This window comes from Bos indicus, chromosome 26 (assembly GCF_029378745.1).
Source record: "Bos indicus isolate NIAB-ARS_2022 breed Sahiwal x Tharparkar chromosome 26, NIAB-ARS_B.indTharparkar_mat_pri_1.0, whole genome shotgun sequence".
Taxonomy (NCBI): domain Eukaryota; kingdom Metazoa; phylum Chordata; class Mammalia; order Artiodactyla; family Bovidae; genus Bos; species Bos indicus.
Window position 1 is genome coordinate 11,250,453 of NC_091785.1, and position 24,000 is coordinate 11,274,452.

A 24,000-nucleotide genomic window follows, 5' to 3' on the forward strand; every position below is an offset into this window, starting at 1 on the left:
TGTGTCTGTTCAGAATTGCCCTGTTTGGCCATGTGCCATGTTGATAAACATTTTCTCCGGATTTCCTGACTCCTCATCTAGCACACATCCTATTATATGCTATTGCTATCCTGCGTGCAGCTACTGATTTAAGGATTAGACCGGGATAAACATCAGAAAGAGATTAAAAAAAAAAAATGATTTCATTAAGAGAATGTTTCTCTGAAAGAAGACACTTTCTAATCAGATGTAAAGTAACTTTTTCCTATGGAGGTCAGAATTATATTTTACGTATGTATGTGAACTATGTAATTATTCCCCCAAAATCCTAAATTTATAAAGGCACACAGCCTACGTAAGATAAAACTAAAAGTACAATTTTCATTTTACCTACTTCTGTACTATTTGAAAATTTAACAGGAAACAAGTATTACTGTTATACCCAATAAAAATACAGTAACATTTCTAGTTCGACTGACTGAGATTAATTACATTAGCTATGATCTCTAATTTATATACCATTGGCTGAAGTATAATTACTGACAAGGGAAGTTGTTCCAGATATAATAGTTACGTGAACAAATTAAGTTGCAAAACTGTGTACCATCTACCACGTTTTTATCAAATATATAATACGTAAAATATCTATAAAACATCTGAACATTTTATTTTTAAAGGATAAGATATAAAAAGGAAAGACTAAGACAAAGGTACAAAATAAAATGAGGGAGAATATTAACACAGATAAAATCAATCCACTTCCTATAGGGAGGTCACAAAAGTTGGCCTTAAAATTTCTAGACATAGACAATAAAGGAAAACTAGCCTGAAGCTGAAGCTCCAATACTTTGGCTACCTGACGCAAACAGCTGACTCATTAGAAAAGACCGTGACGCTGGGAAAGATTGAAGGCAGGAGGAGAAGGGGACAACAGAGGATGAGATGGTCGGATGGCATCACCAACTCAATGGACATGAGTTTGAGCAAGCTCCAGGAGATGGTGAAGGACAAGGAAGCCTGGCATTCTGCAGTCCATGGGGTCACAAAGTGTCGGACGCAACTAATCGACTAAACAATAGCCAGATACGTGATCTGTAATGTCCCCAAGGTAATGATAAACCAACTAGACTAAAGCCATACAAGTTTTCCTAACAGTAATAATAGTGACGCTTACATAGTGTTTATTGCATGCCTGGGAGTCATTCATTTAATCTTCTCTATGATGACCAAAGGGAGTGCAAAAACTACTAGCCCATTGTAAAGATGGGGAAACAGGCACACAGAAATTAATGCATGACTTACCAAAGGTCACACAGGTGTTTAAATCCTGCCTGGAGTGCAGGCTCCAGAGTCTCCACAACTTCAATTTGAGGCTGAAATTCAGACAGAGTGACTTTTAACCACTGCAGGATCTCTTCCATCCCTCACAGGAAAAACTATGTTGTAAGACTAACATTCTCAAGATCAGTCTTACAGGAGGCACCGTGACACATTTTGGAAGGCTTTTCATTTTTTATTTAATTATTATTTTGCCATGCTACATAGCATGTGAGAAATCTTAGTTCCCCAACCAGGGATCAAACCCATGTCCCCTACAATGGAAGTTCGGAGTCCTACTCCCTGGACCACCAGGCAAGTCCCTTGGAGGGCTTTTTAGATGGGACTGTACCTGTATAGCAATGGCACCCAACTCCAGTACTCTTGCCTGGAAAATCCCATGGATGGAGGAGCCTAGAAGGCTGCAGTCCATGGGGTCGCTGAGGGTTGGACAGGACTGAGCAACTTCACTTTCACTTTTCACTTTCCTGCATTGGAGAAGGAAATGGCAACCCACTCCAGTGTTCTTGCCTGGAGAATCCCAGGGACGGGGGAGCCTGGAGGGCTGCTGACTATGGGGTCACACAGAGTTGGACACGACTGAAGAGACTTAGCAGTAGCAGCAGCATACATGTATAACTGAATGGAAGGCAGCACCCTTTATCAGACCAACCCCCGTCCCACCCCCGGCCCCCTCCCACCCCCCCCACCCCCGCTGCCACTTCTTAAACTCTCCAGCGGTTTTCTCCATTGGCCTGAGAATACCACCGACCCTCCTTACAACACACAAGGCCTTGAAGGATCCCCTTTAAAGCTTCACTTGTCACCTCTTGCCACTCTTCCCCTCAGTCTTGCTAAAGCAGCTTCCCATGTCTTCTTTCTCTGAACATGCTAAACTCATGTTTGCCTCTGGGCCTTTGCAACTGCTCTTTCTTGCCTGGAATCCCTTTCCACCCCCATGGTCTTTAAAAGGTGGTCTCTTCTTGTCATTCAGATCTCAGGTCAAATGTCTCTTTCTAAGAGAGCCCTTCCCCACCGTAACAATGCATGACCTCCCTTGTCCCCCCACCTCTAGTAACTCTATTAAATCAGGCTCTTTCATCTTCTTCATAGTACATTTATCACTCTTGGAAGCTGTTGCATTCACTAATTTTTTTATTGTCTTCACTACAAAGCCATAAGCTCTACGAGCAGGGGTAAATCTTGCCTATCTTATCCACTGCTGGATTTCCAGCACCTAGAACATGCTAATATATAACAGGTCCCCAGTAAATATTTATTGAGATTAAAAAATGAGTGAAGTCAAGGTGATCCTTACTGTGCTGCTTCTCATTTCAGTTATCTAGGCTGGCTATTCACACGGCCCAGATCCTTAACTGTTTGAAAGCATTGCTTCAGTGAGGACAGTGTAGGGAATATATGGCCTGCACAACCACCATTTGATGCTGGAATTCAGGCAGGATTGGTGCCCCCCCAAGTATTCCGGTCCAGCTGCAAACAAAAGGCCACCGCGGCATTCACCAGCTGGTGGGCAACGCTCCCGAGCAGAATTCAGCTGCTTGCCCAGGAGTTTGCATTTCAGAGCCGTGCACTGGACGGTTATCAAACATGTGTCAAGTGCCTGGAGCCCTTGGGAAAACAGAAGCAAAGAAACATCAATCATCTTGGCCGTACATCTGCCGAGCCTCGATACAGTTAATACCACTTCTTCAAGGAGCATGTATTTAAGTTTCCAGCTGCCACATCACGTTGGCTGCTACAGATCTAGGCCAACACAATGCTTATAAATACTGATTTGGCAGAGGACCAAGAATTCCCCACCTTTGTATCAACTAGGCTTCCATCTGTCCGAAGAAGCTGGACAGTGTTGGCACTCAGCTTTCTCTTATCTCTTCATCAACGATTAAAAAGATGAGGAGCAATGGAGGAGCAAAGCTTGTAGGAAACGTGTGCTCTAACCAAGATCAAAACCACAAGCTGAGGTCAGGGAAGGAGTTCCTATTTGGTAAGAAGAAACTTGTCAAATAGACACATACTTAATTTATTTCTCTCCGGTGAACATTCTCAAAGCAGCCCATGTCATTCAAAACAGTAGGCATTAAGGAAGATAACGCAGCGCTCCCTATAACAAATCTTATTAAATGATAATCCATCAAATGATGTGTTTCTCACATAACTGGCTTCTACCTTTTTTTTTTTTTATATTATTTTCCCTTGACATTAAATGTGCTCATGTGCCTCTGCTGCTGCTGCTAAGTTGCTTCAGTCGTGTCTGACTCTGTGCGACCCTGTGGACAGCAGCCCACCAGGCTCCTCCATCCCTGGGATTCTCCAGGCAAGAATACTGGAGTGGGCTGCCATTTCCTTCTCCACATGTGCCTCAGTTATATCCTACTCTTTGAGGCCCCATGGACTGTAGCCCGCCAGGCTCATCTGTCCATGGAATTTTTCAGGCAAGAATACTAGAGTAGGTTGCCATTTTCTCCTCCAAGGGATCTTCCCAACCCAGGTATCAGAACATTGTCTCTTGCATTGCAGATGGATTCTTTACCACCGAACCGCTGAGAAATCCCCTTGACATTAGCAATATCTTCCTAAAGTGGTAGGTCTTTGACTAGCCTCATTACATACACATAGCCTTGTTTTATTTGAAAAGGTGGTCAAAATGTGCTTTGGCAAAGAAGAAAACTCACAAACAATTAATGTAGTGCTAATCCATAGCTGTACCCTAATTCCACTTAGAATTATAAAAAGGTCCCTGTAAAATCACACTAACTTGTAAAGAACCTCTCTTCCTGGCTCTGTGTCTTCTCTGAGTGGAAGCACAGAGGGATGAAGTAGATGAAATATGAGGTGATTTCACGTCCAGGAGGGTAGAGAAGGGAGCCCTTGAGTACCCGGTAAGCGCCTTGAGTATGTGGATTTCTAGATGTGCATAAAGAAAGAGATGCAAATAGGTGGGTCATGGGCAGTGACCTGAAAAATGCCATGGGGCCAGGTGGGTCAGGAGAGGCGGGGGTGTGCAGTCATTGGCCAGATGGAGAAGAGATTGGGAGGAAGGGGCTCGCAGGGGAGTCTGCAATTGTCCCCATATGATTTAGACTACTAAAGCCACACTGAGCTGGTGCTTCAGTGATGGACAGGAATGGCAGCCCTCAGAAAAGGCTCTGGAGGAAGGCAAGTCACATGTCTATAGGCTAGAAAGGGGCAAGGGGTCTGCTTATCTTTTGAGAAGTTTGGGAGAAAACAAAGCACAAGAAATGTTGAGATGAACAGAGATGTCTTATCCAGATGTAATGATTAAGAAGTGAAATCACTCTTGGGCCTCTGGGATATACAATCTGTCCTCAGCTTCACCTCCTTCCAGCTCTACAAGGCCCAAATTTAGTCATCAGATCTTACCACTCTTTCTCGTAGCCACACAAAACCAGCACAAGTCCTAACAGCCCAAGTTAAGACCATTGCAACTGTCTCTCTGACTCTGCTTCAAATTCTTCAAACAAGGCAGCCAGAATTATCATGTCAAGAGAAAACAAACCAAAAAAAAAAAAAAGGTTCCTCAGACCAGAAAAAGCTCCCTTAAAAGGTCACTGATAACTGATTAAACCAGTCAATCACTTGTAAAGATGCCCTTAACTAGTGCCTTTCCTTATCACCTATTCCCTGGCTCATCACTCTATCTCTAAAAACAAAACATACTCTCTCTCACATATATTATTGTAAACTGAACAAGCCTTATTTTCATAAACGTAATTTTCTCCATGTAAGGATTTCTTTCAACTCTTTCTGAATTGATTCCTATGCAATCTTTACGGCCTTTTAAGCTGACGAAGGCACTTGCTATGAGCCTTAAAACTCTTTGGAAAATTACAAAATACATAATTTCACAGACGAGGAAATAAAGAAGCCTTCCCTTTCATTTGCAATCAACCAAGATGACCAGTCATAACCCTGGTGAGTAAACACACCGAAAAAGGAGATTTCTTCGTGCTAAAAATCCAAATGGGGCAGGAAGACGCACTTGGGCACCAGAAAGCCACCTGCCGAGGCCTAGTGATAACCGTGCTCTGCTGTGCTTAGTCACTCAGTCGAGTCCAACTCTTGTGCCCACATGGACTGTAGCCCGCCAGGCTTGTCTGTCCATGGGGATTTTTCAGGCAAGAATACTGGAATGGGTTGCCGTGCCCTCCTCCATGGTATTTTCCCAACCCAGGGAGACCCTGGTCTCCCGCACTGCAGGCAGATTCTTCACCATCTGAGCCATCAGGGAAGCCCATGAATACTGGAGTGAGTAGCCTATCCCTTCACCAGGGGATCTTGCCGACCCAGGAATCAAACCAGGGTCTCTGGCATTGCAGGCAGATTCTTTACTAGCTGAGTTACCAGGGAAGCCCCAGTGACAGCAGGCTCTGTAGTCTAATCTGCTGCCAAGAAGCCCTGTTTCTGCTTCACTGAACAGAAGAACGTGTGGCAGCTGGGCCTCCAGCGCTGGAACATCTACAGATGGCCTCAACCCTTGCAAAGTGGCAACGTGACAGGGGCAGCACCGAGTCCAAAGTCAACAAGCATGAGGACTCACGTGAAGTCCGCACAGTCCAGGGTAAACAGGAGCTACTGTCAACCTCTGAATTAAAACAGCTTGATTCTGAGTTTCAAACATTTTAAATTATGTGCGTTATACACGCTAAATTGGGGAAAAGGAGAGAATAGAGAAAAAAGACAATAATAAAAAATATTTACATCCTGCCAACTAATAAGCACTGTTTTTATGTGGAATAAATTCTTTGAATTTTTTTAATATTATATATGTACGTAAATGGGCAGCTGTGCTGTGCTCAGTCGCTCAGTTGTGTCCAACTCTTTGCCATTCCGTGGACTGTAGCCCTCCAGACTGCTTTGTCCATGGAATACATCTTTTTTTAAAGCAAACCTGAGAATTCATACCCATTACCATGGTTATTATTAAAAACAAAACCAAAAAAGTTAGCAAGGGTTCATAAGGATGTGGAGAAACTGAAACCCTTATGTATTGCCGGTGGGAATGTAAAACAGTGCAGCAGCTATGAGAACCAGTGTGGCGGTTCCTCAAAGAGTCAAAAGTAGAATTATCATATGATCCGACAGTTCCACTCCTGAGCACACACCTAAAAGAAACGAAAGCAGGAACTTGAACAGATATTTGTACATCCTTGTTCACAGCAGCATCATTCACAGTAGCCTAGGGATAAAAAATGTGGAAGTGTCAGTCACTCACTCGTGTCCAACTCTTAGAGACCCCATGGACAACAGGCTCCTCTGACCATGGACATCTCCAGGCAATACCGGATGGGTAACCATTCCCTTCTCCTGAGGATCTTCCCAACCCAGGGCCTAAACCAGGGTCTCCCACAGTGCAGGCAGATTCTTTACTGTCTGAGCCACCAGGGAAGCCCCAGCCAAAAGACAGCAGCAACCCAAATATCCAGATGAATGGATAAACAAATACCAGAATACTCTTTAGCCTTAAAAAGAAACCTCTGACTCATGGTACATCACCGATGAACCTTGAAGACATTATATGAAGTGAAATAAGCCTGTCACAAAGCGGCAAACAAGGTATGATTGAATTTATGTGAGGTATCTAGAATGGTCCAATTCATAGACAAAACGAGAATGGCAGTTGCCAGGAGCTGGAGGAGGGAGAACGGGGAGTTATTGTTTAATGGGCATGGGGTTTCAGTTTGAGGTGATAAAAAATGTTCTGGAGACAGATGGTGATGATAGCTGCACAGTAATGTGAATGTACTTTAACATCAGAGAACTGTACTCTTGTTTACTGAAATATAGATGATTTACAAAGTTGTGTTACTTTCACATGTACAGCAAAGTGATTCAGTTATATATATATATATATATTTCAGTCTTTAGAACTATACTCTTTTTTAATATATTTAATTGGAAGATAGTTGCTTTACAATACTGAGTTGGTTTCTGCCATACATCAACATGAATCAGCCACAGAACAAGACTCTTAAAAATGGCTGAAATGGTAAATTTTACATATTTTTTACCAAAATAAAGGATCATCCTATCTGTAATTTGCTCTTTTCACTTCATTTGATACCATGAGTGTTAATAAAGGTACTCTGTCTGAGCATGCAGACATGATTGCAAAGTATTTGACTGTATTAAAGTACCATAATGGGTTTCACCAGTCCTGTGTATTGGACAGTTATTAGGTTGCCTCTGATTTCTCTCTTCCCAAAAGACATTGAATGATTCAATCATGAGACGTATCAGGTCACAGTACATTCCTGACGATCCTTCTTTGGGATTCATTCTGGTCTTTCACAAATACACTGTAAATCTTCCACATCAGTCAGCAAAATTTCCTCACTATTAAGAAATATTTATTAACTACTTGTCCCTGGTAATATATTAATCATTAATAACAAAGATAATGATTGATACTTAATTTAAAATATTTGTTAAGTACTTATCTGTTTTCAAACTTACTGGAGGAAGATTAGCAACATTACTGACAGAACATGACACCCTGGGCAAGATTCAAAATATCTCACAAGAGACTGAGAAAGGCACTGGTCACTCAGAGGAAAGGTTGGCTGGACTATGGGTCAGCCAGACCACTGCCCACCGCCTGATCAACTCCACAGAAACCATTTAACCAGGAGTATGGGATAAAATGGGAGTTCTAAAGTAAAATTTTCAGAACAGACCCTATTTTTTTGTCAGTTGCCCAGAGGAGAAAGGGGCTTCCCAGGTAGCGCAGTGGTAAAGAATCCACCTACCAGTGCAGGAGATGCAAGAGACATGGGTTTGATCCCTGGGTCGGGAAGATCCCCTGGAGTAGGACATGGCAACCCACTCCAGTATTCTTGCCTGGGAAATTCCATGGACAGAGGAGCCTGGAAGGCTACAGTCATGGGGCCGCAAAGAGTCAGACACGATTGAGAACAAGGACACAAAGAAGGAAAAGCATAACTGGGGAAAGAGGAGCCAGACTCTAGACTGGTAAAGTTAAATACCCCTATGGAACACGGAAATGGACAGTCGAGAGGTTCTGTTGGATAAACTGGTCTAGAGGTCAGGAGAAAGATATGGTATCCAGCTCAAATGTGCACTTGGAAAAATCAGAGCACAGAGCTGGTCACTGAAATCTTTGAAAGCAGGGCTTTCAGACTTCTGTGGGCATCACCTGTTAATGTCAGAGTCCATTCTGCAGGTCTGGGAGAAGCCTGAAGCTTGCATTTCTGACAAGCTAGTGGGTGAAGGCCTATGGTGATGCTCAGACTATAAACTCAGGAATAAGGTGTCTTGAGGGTGGATAGAAAAGGAGAGAAAGAGTAGGACTTCAAGGAACCCTGAGGTTTAAGAGAAGATTAGGAGAAGAGGAGGCTGCAAGGAAATTGAGAAAGGAATGAGAAGTCCAAGAGAGTCTGGGATTACTGAGGTCAAAGAGGAAAGGAAGAGTATTATAGCCCTGCTGATGGGTCAGGTAAGACCTCAAGAAGAGGTACTTAGTCCACTTGGGCTATCACGACAAAACACCAACAGTGAGCATTTATTCTCCCACAGTTCTGGAGTCTGCAAGTCCAAGATCAGGGTGCCAGCCTGCTCAGGTTCTAGTGAGGGCTCTCTGCCTGGCTCGCAGTCAGCCACCTTCTTGCTATGTGCTCACATGGCCTCTCCTTGGTGTGAGTATGGACAGAGAGATATTCCTCTGTCTCTACTTCTTGAAGTGAAGTGAAAGTCGCTCAGTCATGTCCAACTCTTTGCGACCCCATAGACTATACAGTCAATGGAGTTCTCCAGGCCAGAATATTGGAGTGGGCAGCCGTTCCCTTCTCCAGGGGATCTTCCCAACCCAGGGATCGAACCCAGTTCTCCCGCACTGCAGGTGAATTATTTACTAGCTGAGCCACAAGGGAAGCCCAAGAATACTGGAGTGGGTAGCCTATCCCTTCTCCAGCGAGGAATCGATCCAGGGTCTCCTGCATTACAGGCGGATTCTTTATCAGCTCCGCTACCAGGGAAGCCCCTCTTCTTACAAGGACACTAATCCAAAGTCCAATCATGGGCTCACCCTCATGATCTCACCTAAACCAAGTACCTCCTAAAGGCCTTACCTTCTAATACTATCACACTGGAGGTTAGGGCTTCAATGAGTGAATTGCAGGGATGAGGGGAGGCAAGGAGGTGTACAAACACTGCACCCCTAACAGTGCTCACTGGACTTAGTCTGCTTGTGCTATCACAACAAAGCACCAACAGTAAACATTTATTCTCCCAATAAATGGGGTCTGCAAGTCCAAGATCACGGTGCCAGTCTGGTCGGATTCTAGTGATAGCTCTCTGCCTGGCTTGCATCCCAGCTCCATGCAGCACCCTCAACATAGAAGAGAAGACAGGAGCTCCTGGGTGGGTACACCTGCCAAGAGGCTCTGGAAACAGAAATCCAGGCCACAAACATTCACATCCCTCACACCTGTTAATTTGCTAAAAGGATACTTGCCCTGGGCACTACAGCCTGAAGAGAACAGAGTCAGAGGGCTCAAATCTCTGCCAGCAGCCTGCATTCTCTGTCTCTAAGACTACCAATTTTGCCTCGCTTTTGCAGGCCCAGCAGAAGTTCCGTTTGTGAAAACTGAAGACAAGTGCAATTGCAAATGCTTCTTGTCCCCATATTACCACAAGAAGCTCAAAGAAAAGGCACATGGGCTCCCAGGTCCAAGCTCCCAGGTTTGTTATTCTAGTTGGTCACTCTGCAGAAAGCCCTGCAAGAGCCTCACTCCCTTGGAACGGCTTCCTGGGGAGTTCCACGCTCAGCTCATGGTTCTCTGGTCCCAGCCTTGGGATCCACTGACGAGGGCAGCCATAAACTGCACTTAGCCATTATGAGTTAACCTTGGAAAGTCATCACAGTCAATATGAGAGATGGGATCTCCCACAGTGCTTTATTCTCAATTAAAAGTAAAGTCAAATAAACCAGGAGCTGCCTTGTACAGCCAACAATATTTTATACTGCAGTTATTAGAAAAATTAAGACAACAGACCAAGCAGAATGCTAATAAGAAGCTATCTCAATCTCCATTCCAACAATTCCAATAATCTCATTTATTTTTCCATTTATTTATTTATTCATTTATCCAGAAATATCAGCTATGTGAAAAAGGCCTAAAAGCTAACAACACCAAAATCTATGCAATTTATTCATAGAAACACATCAATGTGTCTGATTCACTTACTCTAGAGATAATTCTAACTGGTTTAGTTATCTGTTTTTCAAGGCAGCAACAAATTAGAATGTAAACTCCAGAGCAGGGATTTTTTAGGGTTTGTTCACTGATGTATCCCTAACACTGAGAACAGAACTCAAGTATCTAATGGATGGTGAGAGAGGGAACCTTTACACATTCTCCTCAATTTTATACCATATTATGTCACCACTCAGCTGCTTCATATACTTGAGCCCCCAAAGACCTCTGATTCCGCAGACACTGGTTTCAGTGCCATGACAGAACACTGGCTTGTGAATGGACATTCTAAATATTAATAACTAATACAAATTCTAGTAGGAATAAAAATATTCCCTCTGTGATCTTGCTTCCACTGGTTATTTGCTTAGCCGCTTATTTTTCCCAGGAAAATAAATGTCTACTTTGTTTCTTTCAAGATTATAAACTCGTTCACACTAGTTATTGGGGTAAATAGGTTGAATTGAGCTGGAAAGGGAAATTTTATCTTGGTCTTCAACATTTGAAGGCTTTCCAAACTGAAATCCACCTGGAGAGAAACAGGGTCTCACAAAAATTGATAAACAGAAGCCTCAATTAAAGAATCAGGAGATGAGAAAGGGGAGCATTTAAGCCCTGTGATGATAACATAGTCCAGCCGGAAGAAGAAACACTTCTCTTCTTTCCCAGCAACAGCTCAGCCAACTAAAAGCCATGGACTCAGTGTTTACTCTAGCCCTCCCAACTTCATTTTCCTCTCCCCTGGCTGTGTAGAGACTTACACGTGGCTCACCATGGGTGCAGACCCCAAACTGCAATTCTCTACTGATCCTGAATAAACCCATCTTGGTGAGAGAACTATCTGGCAGTTTATTTGTCTTAGGTCAACAGTGTGAGTAATTGTTTATAATCCCCTCTCATTACCTGGCATATCATAAGAACTAAGTGGCACTGTAATTACCCATTTGAAACATAGCACTTTTTTGGATTAACATTCTGATTAAGTTACAACAGTTTTGCGGCCAATCCGATATTTCCAATAATGGCCAGGAATCTACTAAATCCACGACATGCAAACAGCTCTTGCCAAGGTCTAATTCAAGAAAGATTCAAATGTTTAAGAGTCATTTTTTAAAAATTCAAAATGAAAATAGCTTATTGAATTCTATTGGAAGAATGGGGAGATTAAAAATGTACGTTCTCATAACCCAGAACACCAACTTTATTGAACAGGAGACTCACTACTTCTTTAATCAAGAAGTTCCTGTCTGGGCATCTCTAAGAAATAGCCCTGCAAGGGCAATTGGGTAGTTTTTCTGGTCTTTCATATTTATATATAACTCTACCATTCATGGGTTTCCCCAATGGCTCAGTGGTAAAAAAAAAAAAAAAAAAATCCGCCTATCGTGCAGGAGATATAGTAGACAGTTTTGATCCTTGGGTCAGGAAGATGCCCCGGAGGAGAAAATGGCAACTCACTCCAGTATTCTTGCCTGAAAAATCCCATAGACAAGGAGCCTGGCAGGCTACAGTTTAAAGAGTCAGACATAACTGAGAATGAGCTACCATTCACAAAGTGGGTTATCAGGCATCACTCGTTCTCTAAACCACTCCTCAAGGGATTGATTCCCATGTTCCCACAATAACAGAAATTATAAGTTGCCCCACAGACTTAAAAACAACTTTTCAAGATGAAGGAAAAATTAAGAAACTCCCCGGATATTAAATATATTCATCTACTGCTAATCACATCTTATTTCAGAAACATTAAAACAAGAAGCCAAAACAGTGTACCTTAGAAACCGAGACTAGAATCTTCAGATCTTCATGGGACTTGCCCAAAGCCACTCGATGATGTGACTAGGGCTAGCGCATCTTCATTTCTGTCGTGCAGCAGTACCACTGGTACATACGGGCACTGGGAAACAGAGATGAGCAAACGTCCTCCCCACCTCTCACTGGCAGGGGCTCTGCTCTCTACTCGGGCAAGGCAGGACAGAGCAAGGCAGGAAGTCAGGGCAGCACAGATGGCTCTCCTTCCCCAAAAGCACTGGCTCCCGGGACACTCAACTGCAGCTAAACCTGGGAGGATCCTGGTTCCCAGAGCCCAGCACCTAACTAGCCTCACCCAGGTAGGTCCTGGAGAGGACAATGCATTCCTGAGCCCCACCTCTGCCCTCTCGGCAGTTCTCACTGGAGACAGGCATGCCTGGCTCCTTTAGGTAATCTGTCCATGCAGAGAAGGTGGCCAGGGAGCATACCCACCAAACAGTTAGCTGTGTAGGCCTGTGCCAAGCGAGAAGCGGAGGTGGGGTGGGGAAGTAGTAGGCCCTTTATTCCCTTCTGCAAAGTCTGAATGATTTTAGAGGTAATTTTGAAAATGATAATCTGGAAAAAAGAAGCCAAGAGAAGCAAACACAAATTGTGCAATTTGGATATAGAAAGGTTTGGGTTGAAATCTGGGCTCTCCTATTGACTTGCTGGGTAACCAGGTCTCCATATTCTATCCACTTCACAGGGCTATTCCAAACAATGTAGAACCTCTCTGCCTCCCCTCTCCACCATCCTGGTCACACTGTGTGGTCAGTCTGTTAATCGGTTCCTCCAAGTGGTCCCACTCTTTGCTTTTTCCTGTTATCACATATGGCATATTAGTGTTTAAAATTACCGGGGGAAATACACAGACAGAGAACACAATTTGTATCATATACACTCCACTCCCAACTATGATTTTTAAGAATCTGTTTAAATATAGTGGCAGTTCCTTCCTCTGACTTTCTGTTGCTACGTAGCTCTGTATCTTGTAGACAATGGGAAGACTTGGGGAGAAGTATTTTAGGAATTGTTGAAAGAATTACACGGGGTCATAGGAATGAGTCTTTCTACTTGCTCCTCAAAACCAATAACAACTATTTCATGTTCATATTGCACCAGCAAAAAAAAAGAAACAGTATCTCTCACTTAATTTTTCCCATCAGTTTATTCACAGAATGTCTTAAGAGTATAGCAGAGGTCCCAGCATGAGGGCCAGAACCATGAATAAAAAGCAGATGTGCCTGAAAAATAGGCCTTTAGGGAGCCCATGTGCATGCAGATCAAGAAGTCTCAGGAGGGAATTCCCTGGCAGTCCAGTGGTTAAGATTCCACGCTTCCACTGCAGGAGACACGAATTCAGTCCCTGGTTGGGGGAACTAAGATCCCACATGCCACGCAGTGTGGCCCCAAACAAGCAAAAACAACAGACCAAAATAAACAAGAAGCCTCACGAGCAGGAACTCACACTATGGACAGGATGAATCAAGATGCGTAAGCTCAGTTTCTCTTCTGAACTTTACAACTAATGGGGAGGAATGGATGTGGGCTGAATTTCCTCAACATCCAGTACAAGTGGAGCCATGCAAGCACTATTTTTATGATAAGTGCAAAAGGGGCCTAGGGAAAAAGTATGTTATATTGTATCAGAGAAAACAGTTCAGATTTTCTGGAAATCTTTTATGGTCTTAGGCACTTATTATGAAATAGCAGAATGAAAAAACACATAATCCTCAAATAACGCTACATACAAGTATGGCATTTTCATCACTCAAAAGCCTTCCACGAGTCAATCAAGTAACTCATAACAATTTCAAACTCCATCACCCAGCTATTCTCCTTCAAAGAAACTATCGTAAGGATATAAACCAAAATACTCCTCCAGGAAACGTTCACTCCACAACATTGTTCAGAGCAAGGCAATATGCAGCATTCGAACAAATGATGCCCCACACTCACTGACTTCATTACCTGCTAGATCTTTTGACCATGAAGCCTCCATACAATACAAATTCAGTCCTGACCTCTTCATAAGGCTCAGATGACACAATAGATACAAGGACCTGAGAAACCTTTGTAAACCCCTCTACTATTTCAAATGCATAAATATGCAAAAAGCTTATACTTGGGGAAAGAAAGCAACAGCGGAAAGAAAAGCGTCACGTGTTCTAAAAGCACACATACACCCATGTTGTGCAAATCTCCAGAGCGGTGAGCCCTGAACTAGTGAGCCAAAGATGACGAGCGACAGGTAACCGAACAATTGTCTGGGGCCCCACAGCCAGCTGCCGTTACTCAGTCACAAAGGCCAAAGCAATGGAAGCCCTGACTGAAACTGAGCCCACAGCTGTTCACCGTCCCTACCTTGAGCTGTACTGTTGCAATTTCTGCTTAACTGAAATCAGAAATAAAACGTTTTGTAGGATGCCTCGAGTTGCTTGGTATGTGTTTAATGAATAATAAAGAGCATGTGTTTAAGCCTGTAACATGCAAATGTCAGTAAATAAAAGTTGTTACTCTTGTTAATCATTATCAATGCCATTATTATTATTAAATAAATAATTATCATTTGTATAGCTCCTTAAAGTTTATATAAAATGTGGTCTGACAATGATCCTATAAGAGAAAAAGAGGCTCACAGAATTTGGTAATTTATTCAAGGTCACACTGCCAGCAAATGCTGAAGTTGGGATTTGACTTCCATTTGAGGTGTTTTCCCCTTGATGAGTCTGGAATCTTAAGAATGGCCTCAAGAGTTCTTTCTATCATGGACATGATTCCCAAAATCCAGTCCTTCCTAAATGGCTAACCAAGAACTACAACAATCCTGTTCCCCCTGTCAGTCACGGACTGACTTAAGGATAGGGCAGTGACTTGAGGAAAAGTCTTTTGGGAGATTCTGAGAAAGGTTTCCACACTCCTGAGGAGATAAGAAGACATGGCTTCTTCCCTTCCCCTCGATGTTTTCTATCTCAATATGAACCTTGAAGCTATATTCCATCTCGGGATCATGAGAGTCAGGCTGAAATCAAACCAATACAGGGCAAGAACAAAGCTAAAAGAATCACAGAGAAACAAACGCAGAGCCAGACACTCTGCTCCTGACTACACTCTGCTTCTACTACACAAAGGAATTCTCTCCCTGACTAGGAAAGTTAGAGTTTCTGTTCCTCACACCCAAAATATCCTACCTGATACATTATCGACACGTGCCACCTTGTATCAGACCAAGCTTACATATTTTTTTTCCCCATGTAGTAGCTTCATATCTTCACATGTGGGGATTTCTAAGCTTACATCAGATGTAATTTTGATTTCCCGAAATCCTAAATGGGCAGAAGGAAAAAGGAGACAGTGGTATGCACAGCTGTACAAAGGGAACATATACAGCTGGTTCCCACCACACGGCTAACTATAGAAGCAAAGGACACCACGCTGAGTCAGTGAAGTTTCCGGCCCCTCTCCCACGATCCCCACCCCCATAAATCACAACAAAGCTCGAAGCCTGATGATCTCAACTGCCTCTCTGTGCCCAGAGAGAGCACCACACAGCACACGACCAGAAGAAAAGAAAAAGGAAGGAGAAGGAAGAGGAGGAGGTGATTTCATAACAGCATGCCCTCCTTTCTTTCCAAGGTGATAACAGCAATTTGGCTAAGCACCCAAAATTCCTTGTGAAATGTGTTGTTTTGTCAATTAACACTTCACATTCTTTTTTCAAAAATTACAACGCAGAGAACCTACTATATTGCTCAGGAACTCTACTCAGTGCTCTGTGGTGACCTAAAGGGGAAGGAAATCCAAAAAAGAGTGGATATATGTATACGTGTAGCTGATTCACTTTGCTGCACAGCAGAAATTGACACTATATTGTAAAGCAACCATACTCCAATAAAAATTAACTTAAAAGTAAATAAATAAAACAATGTAATAGTATCATGAAATTCAAAAAATTACAGTGCAAAATAGAAGTAATTCAACAGTTCTCTGCCAATGTTCTACTGAGACCATTGAAGTGATTTTTATTGCATGTCAGGTATCAGCGACCCTTATGTGCCTTTCCCTAAAACCATAACACACTTGAGTTGTAGCTTTCTAAACTCTAGACCAGTCTTCAGAGCTTCTCAGCACCACCCTCCCAGGAGAAGCAGGGTCTCCCTCTCCTGTTTGCTTTTATTGGCATCCTAATTATAATTGTTATTTTTTTTTAATTGAGTATTTTCTGTGACAAACATGCATGAAAGTGCTTTCCCCAAGTCTGTTTATTATAAACACATAGCGAGGCATTATGTTCATTGTTATTATTACCTTTGGTCCTTGCATTGAATTATTTTGTATAAATATTCTATTATTGACTACCTACAACAGCTCTCACATCTAATTTCTTTTGCTCATCCAGTTTCTACCCTACAGTTGTTCAAAATCAAAACAAGAAAAACTTGTAAAGCCCTATCACTTAAGCAGGAGGATTTAGTAAAAGGCTAACTTGATTGCTTGTATTATTCAGTGAACTAATCCTTGAAATGTTTTTAGAATTAATGGCTTTTTTATTCAGTAAATCAGAATCCACAGAAGAAAAAAAAACATCTACCCAATATCTCTAGTGATGTCAGCCTCGACCTTGACCTCATGAGGTTTACCTCCAATCCACTTGAGTCATCTCCTCCCAAAGCCACAACATCAACTTATCATCACCTGTGCCTATCCTTCTTTTTTTTTTAATCCTCACTTCTGAAATGTGGGGTTGTTGTGGGAATGAAATATCCCTCTCTAAGCCCAGCTTTCTATGCTCCCCAAGACTCTAGTTCCTCCAATCCTATTGCACCTAGCTTTCAACCTCCTTGAACCCTCGGGCCCCTTGATTCTCCGTTTTCTCCCATGTCATCAGCCAATCCTGCTCTAGATTCCTTCTCCTTAGAGGCTAAAGCTCATGATCCATCATATCCATTGCTCTCTTTCTGGCATCCCCAACCCTTCCAAGCCACCAATCTCCCACTCCACATCAGTCCAAACATCCAAACATTTCCACTCCTATAACTGGTAAGGCATGTTTTGCTAGAGGCACTCTCTCAACCTTGCAGATTAATGGTGTGACACAATTAAGATTTCCAACACAGGCTAAGTGCTTGGAGTGACTCAACAACAATATGTTACACCAATTCCATAAGCACTTGGGTTGAAAATCTTAAGTACTCAACGCACCTGCCATGTCCAGCAGGAGAGTGCAGTGGGGAAGAGCCTTGCATCCTGGCTCTGGCCCTTAGTAGCTTAAGACAGACAACTTGCTTAACCCTTCTATGCTTTGTCTCATTTGTAAAATTAGGATAGTAATTCCATCTTTAAAGTGTTGTTGCAAGAAATTAGCGAGTTAATATATGTAATTTTAACAAAGCTTAGATAATAAAAATTGTCCAAAACTATTGGTGTCAGTTACTATTTTAGAGAGAACTGGGGCCACTGGACAGGAAGAATGAGAGAAAAGAAAGAAGGGAAATGACAGAAAGAGAAGGGGTGAAAACTCCCCTTCTGCCTTCCCACCCTTTTTAGCTACCTCCAATCATTTTCTTTCTTCATGTTCCCAGCCTCTTAAGAACCTGTCTAGGCTGACTGTCTCCTCACCCCTTTTTTCATTCCCATCTCCATGCAATGGAATTTGCCACCTGCCTCCATACACACCATACAAGCTATTTTTGACATTATCACCAATGACTCCCAATTGTCAGTGATAGCTGTGCCATCCTTGATTAACTGACCCTCTCTGTATCATCTGACCCTGTTGACTTCTCTCTCATTGTTGAACTCTTTCTCCCCTGAATTTCCATGACAGGAGTCTCTCTTGTTGAGTTTCCTCCCCTCAAACCTGTACTTCCCAATTCTCTGGCTAGATCCTTCCTCCTCTGACCACTCATTAGATTTAATTCATTCATTTTGTGCTCAACCCTGTCCTACTCTTTGCGACCCAATGGACTGTAGCCCACCAGGCTCCTCTGTCCATGGGATTCTCCAGGCAAGAACACTGGAGTGGGTCGCCATTTCCTCCTCCAGGGGATCTTCCCAGCCTCGGGAGCAAACCCAAGTCTCCTGCGTCTCCTGCATCGCAGGCGGATTCTTTACCACTGAGCCACCAAGGAAGCGTTTATTCGTTTTTTCAACACATGTACTGAACACTTACCAAAGGGCAGGTACCATGACAGCTGGTGAAACCAGTTAGGCAGGGACAGCTGAAACACAGCTCCAGAGGGCTCTATTCACCGTGAGATGCAATGACTCAGACATCTGAGTGGTACTTCAGACATCTGAAGTTGTGTGATAGCCATGACATGACTTAGCTCTTGCCCTCACACTTTTTCTAGGGAAAAGATCAGCACATAACTAGACAATCAGAAAACATAAAGAAAGGTACAGTGACCAAGGGAGAATGTGAACACACTATAGAGACTCTTGAAAGCATAAGTTTTTGATCCATTTCACACTTCACTCTTCACATGCTGCTGCTGTGCTAAGTCACTTCAGTCGTGTCCGACTCAGTGACCCCATGGACTGCAGCCCACCAGACTCCTCTGTCCGTGGGATTTTCCAGCCAAGAGTACTGGAGTAGGATGCCATCGCCTTTTCCGACTCTTCACATACTGCCCAGGAAATTACATCCCATCATGGGATGTAATTAACTGAACCTAGTAGCCAATGATGCCCAAATTTTGCATTATTTGCATAGAATATTATATTGCCTACCAAACTTCTCTACCACATGTCCTAGAGGGCACCAAGCACCAGAAATATAAATATAAACAAAGCAGAAGTCTTACCCTGAGGCATTAATCTGACTTCCCATCCATATCACATCAACACACTCGCTGATTTGTCACCCTCTTGGACTTTCTAGAAGCCCGATTGTCATCTGTTAAACACAAGCTGATTTTATCAGCAAACCCCTAGTCCTACCCAACTCCCGTGTTTAAAAGCTTTCAAGGATTATTCGTAGGAGCCAAAGCAAAACTGAAATTCCTTCTACCTCAGTGTCCCTAAATGACCTAGCTCCCGCCTGCTCTTCCGGCACCTACGTAGTCACATATAACACACCCTGCATGCCAGCCACTCCAAAGCACCCTGAAGAACCAGGCAGTTCTTTCAATTTACTGTCCTTTCCACCTCATTGCCTTTGTACCTACTGTTCCTGTTGCCTAGAACTGCCCTTCCTCCGGCTGCTCACCTCATGAATTTCTACAATTGTTTGACCACTCTAGGCAGAGTTAAGTGCCTCTGTCTCTGAACTCCCATGGATGGCGATCACTTCTGGGACTCATCATTGCTATGATTCTTTGTCCACACACTCGTCTCCCTGAGGACAATGTAAGCCTCCGAGAAAGAACCCTGCCTGTTCTCTGTGGGTCCTCAGCACTGGGGGCTGTGTCTAGCACGTGCTGTGTACTCAGCCTGGTAAAGAGGTAAACTCACTGAGTTAACATCCCTTAATCACAATACCGGGCTTCCCTGGTGGCTCAGTAGTAAAGAACCCACCTGCCAATGCAGGAGATATAAGAAAGGTGGGTTCGATCCCTGGGTCAGGAAGATCCTCTGGAGAAGGAAATGGCAACTCATTCTAGTAATCTTGCCTGGGAAATCACATGGATAGAGGAGCCTAGTGGGCTACTTAGCAACTAAACCACAACAATAACCACAATATTCTTTATTAGGGGCTTTTTTTTTTTTTTGCCAAACTGTGCATTTTGCAGGATCTTGGTTCCACAATCAGGGATCAAACCCAAGTCCTAACGACAGGCCAGCCAGAGAATTCCCCAAAAGAGAATTTTAAGAGTATTAAAACTATTAAAAAAAAAAAACTAAACTGAAACTTTTCCTTAATGTAAGCTGTATTTGGAACCAATTAGGTATACTATGGGGCTTCCCAGGTGGCCCAGATGGTAAAGCCTACAATGCAGGAGACCTGGGTTCAATCCCCAGGTTGGGAAGATCCCCTGGAGGGGGGCATGGCAACCCACTCCCGTATTCTTGCCTCAAGAATCCCCATGGACAGAGGAGCCTGGCAGGCTACAGTCCATGGGGTCGCAAAGAGTCAGACACGACTGAGCAACTAAGCACAGCACAGCACAGGTATCTTATCGTGCAAGAATTTATAAAGAGAGCAGAATATATCAGGACACTTCTGAGATGCCAATCTGGTGGCGTAAGATGACTCAATTTGAAATTCTAGAATTTGAAATTCTAGTTAGACCTCCATCTCTAATAAAATTAAATATATGGGGAGATCAGCCCTGGGATTTCTTTGGAAGGAAGGATGTTAAAGCTGAAACTCCAGTACTTTGGCCACCTCATGCGAAGAGTTGACTCATTGGAAAAGACTCTGATGATGGGAGGGATTGAGGGCAAGAAGAGAAGGGGACGACAGAGGATGAGATGGCTGGATGGCATCACTGACTCGATGGATGTGAGTCTCAGTGAATTTCGGGAGTTGGTGATGGACAGGGAGGCCTGGCGTGCTGCGATTCATGGGGTCGCAAAGAGTCGGACACGACTGAGCGACTGATCTGATCTGATATTTTATGTGAATGTGGAAGATAATCAAAGAAGTCAACCTAAAGAAGTAAAAAAGGAATAACCCATATTAGAAGATAATATAAAAAAGAATATATACATATGTATAACTGAATAAACCTGAAATGAATATAGCATTGTAAATCAACTATATTTCGATAAAATTTTTGTTAAAAGAAGTGGGAAATGTGTGGGGCTTAATTTTTGATCCAGTGACCAGTCCCTTTATCATTGGAACACCCTACCTATTGAGCAAAATATTTTTGACAGTATCTTGTTTATAAACATTTATTCTTTACCCAGGTCCTTTAACTTTTTCTAAGGTTTGTGAGTATTTCTTAATGAAGTTAATACACTGTTGCCTGGTGAGCCTTGTAACTAAAAGTGACAAACAGCTGGCCAGTATGGAGGGCAGGGTTGTGTCGATGAAACAAAATTAAGTTTCAGATCCATGTGGAATGAACCTTACCCCTGGGCTCACTGGGATCACACTCAGAACCTAACAGTCACTAGGTCCAATTGCAAAATAGAGAATGAAGACATGGGGAAATGTCTGCAGTTTAAAAGTCAAGAAACTACAATACTTAAATCATTTTATGCCGAAAATACCACAATGGTCATCTACACTGCCAAAGCCACTGGTTAACTGCTCGAGTTTACCTTCTCATTCTGCACCTCAATACACATACAGCAGGAGCCCTGCAGTTTCTGTATAGGGTGTAGGGTTTTGAAAAGTGGGAGAACTTCCTTGGGTGGTTTCCACACCCAGTGCTCCGGCTCCCCCAGGTTACCCTACACCCCACCCACCCACATATACATTCATGCTCCGACTCTTTTGACAGTTATGCACAACTTATGTGGGGAAATAGCAATTTAAAATATAAAAAGGAAACAGCACTGACCAATGTGTACTGGATTAATTCGAGGACAGAAGAGGGACCTGACCTAGCACAGCTACTTCTCAGGACTTAATCTTTATCGCCTCTTTATAAATACTCCCAGTGAGTAATTACTTCACACACACAGACACACTCACACACAACGTGACTTAAATTGAGTTTCTATGCTGATAACTTCCAATCTATTATATATTTCTCGCCCAGAATATCTAACTGTTCATTTGGCTCTCTATACCCACAAGCATGAAGGATATAAAGTTAATACGACCCAAGTCTTCCCCGTGCTTTTTCAACACAGATGCACAGTCACACGGGGCTTCCCAGGTGGCTGGCTCAGTGGTAAAGAATCCGCTTGCCAACGCAGGAGCTGCAGGAGACCTAGGTTCGATCTCTGGGTCGGAAAGGTTCCTTAGAGGAGGAAATGGCAATCCACTCCAGTATTCTTGTCTGGAAAATTCCATGGGCAAAGGAGTCTGGCGGGCTACAGTCTATGGGGTCTCAAAGAGCCTAACATGATTGAGCAACTGAGCATCATGCATGCCTGCACAGAAGCATCTAGAGAACAATTAGGAGCTACCAGAACTACATAAACCAAATTTGGCAGGGAAAGAAAAGCAGAAACTTAGAAACATGTGGCCTAGGGATTTACAAACTTGTTTTTGCCAAAAAAATCCTTTGTTCAAATAAAATCTTCCTTGCACACCCACAATGTGAAACCAAGAATAGCCCACCTGGTCAGGTTGCAGAACAGACCATTGAAAGGAACTCTAAATGAACACTGGACTCTTGGACACACTCTACTGTCTGTCCCCATGCCCTGGAATGGCCCCTGAGGCTCCTTGAAACTCTCAGAAATCTGAAAACCTAGTTCAAAAAACTACTGGTCAACATCCATGACAATGCTATTTTTAACACAAAAATGAACAGTTGAAGCACAATTTGGGAAAGCTAATTGGTAACTGTGGGTCAGAGTTTCTATGAGTATTAATAGATACATACTACAATACAGAAAATAAATAACCAAAAAGGACCTACAGTATAGCACAGGGAACTATACTCAATATTTTATAATAACCTATAAGGGAAAGGAATTTAAAAAAGAATGTGTATTTTTATACATATGTGTGCATGTGTGTGTGTATATATATATATATATATATATATATATCAAACAGAATCACTTTGCTGGTTCAGCAACACAACACAGTAAATCAACTATACTTCAATTTTTAAAAAATTAAATAAATAATTAAATAAAAGAACAAATGTCATTAAATCTAAAGTCGATTCTAAGTAGTGAGCCAGATCGGTCTTTTACAGGTCCTACATCAACCACTTCACCACATTTTCTCAAAGACAGTAAATTGCAATGAGAAGGAAAAAACTAACATTAGTCATATTTTGTCTAAGTCACACAAGGCCAGGTTTAAGCTGCTTCTTTCTTACATAAAGTCCTATATTTTCAAAATCAATTTGGTACAATTAAATGCAAAGTATCCAGAGGCAAATCTGAGCATTAGGATGAACAACTCGATCAACTTAAAGAAACACATAAAAACGAGAACATATCTGTAAGTCATTACAGAGGAAACACATTGTTGGAGAGGAAAACCCCTACTTGCTGTCCTCAAGAAATAGACCTTTATGACATTACAGTTACCAAAACATGACATAAGTAAAGCTGCCGACTGGTTGGTTGACTGTCATGATATCAGTTTGGTTGCTTTGGCTCTTTTGACACTGTAAGCTCAGTGAATCTCACAGAGGGGAAAAATCAGGGGAAATTCACTCAACCATTAGGAAAGCTTCTCATATACTGAGTGGACCCTGTATAGAGAAATTACCAAACAAAAAAAAAAAAAGAGGAGGAAAAAATGATCACATTTAATTTTGTCTTCAGATATGATAAAACGAGCCTCTAACAACCATTTGTTTCAGTAACATTTATTTTGAAAAAGCATAAAATGATTAAGTATTATGTAGATTGGTGGTTCTCAACCCTGGCTGCACATGAGATTCACCTGAGCTTTAAAAATCCGTGATATCCTGGATCTATCCTAGTTCTACTGAGTCAGAATTTCTGAGGCTGGCCCTTGGCACCAGTGTTTTCTTTTCCTTCCTCAGGTGATTGTAATGTGTCACCAGGCTTCAGAGCCATCAATATAGTCTTGAATTGACTGATCAACTCAGTTGTCAAACATCAATCT

At 42.5% G+C, this 24,000-nt stretch overlaps 1 protein-coding gene across 5 annotated transcripts in view; it reads right to left on the reverse strand.

The window, feature by feature from the left end:
• Window positions 1–24,000, reverse strand: part of SLC16A12 (solute carrier family 16 member 12) — a 99,654-nt gene that overhangs the window by 69,246 nt on the left and 6,408 nt on the right. For 4 of the 5 annotated variants that reach the window (XM_070780453.1, XM_070780452.1, XM_070780454.1 and 1 more), the window contains exon 2: window positions 1,282–1,352. The exons of the other annotated variant lie outside the window; for it this stretch is intronic. The gene's annotated coding sequence lies outside the window, so the exon portion shown is untranslated. The remainder of the gene's footprint in view (window positions 1–1,281; window positions 1,353–24,000) is intronic. 5 annotated transcript variants of the gene reach the window in all.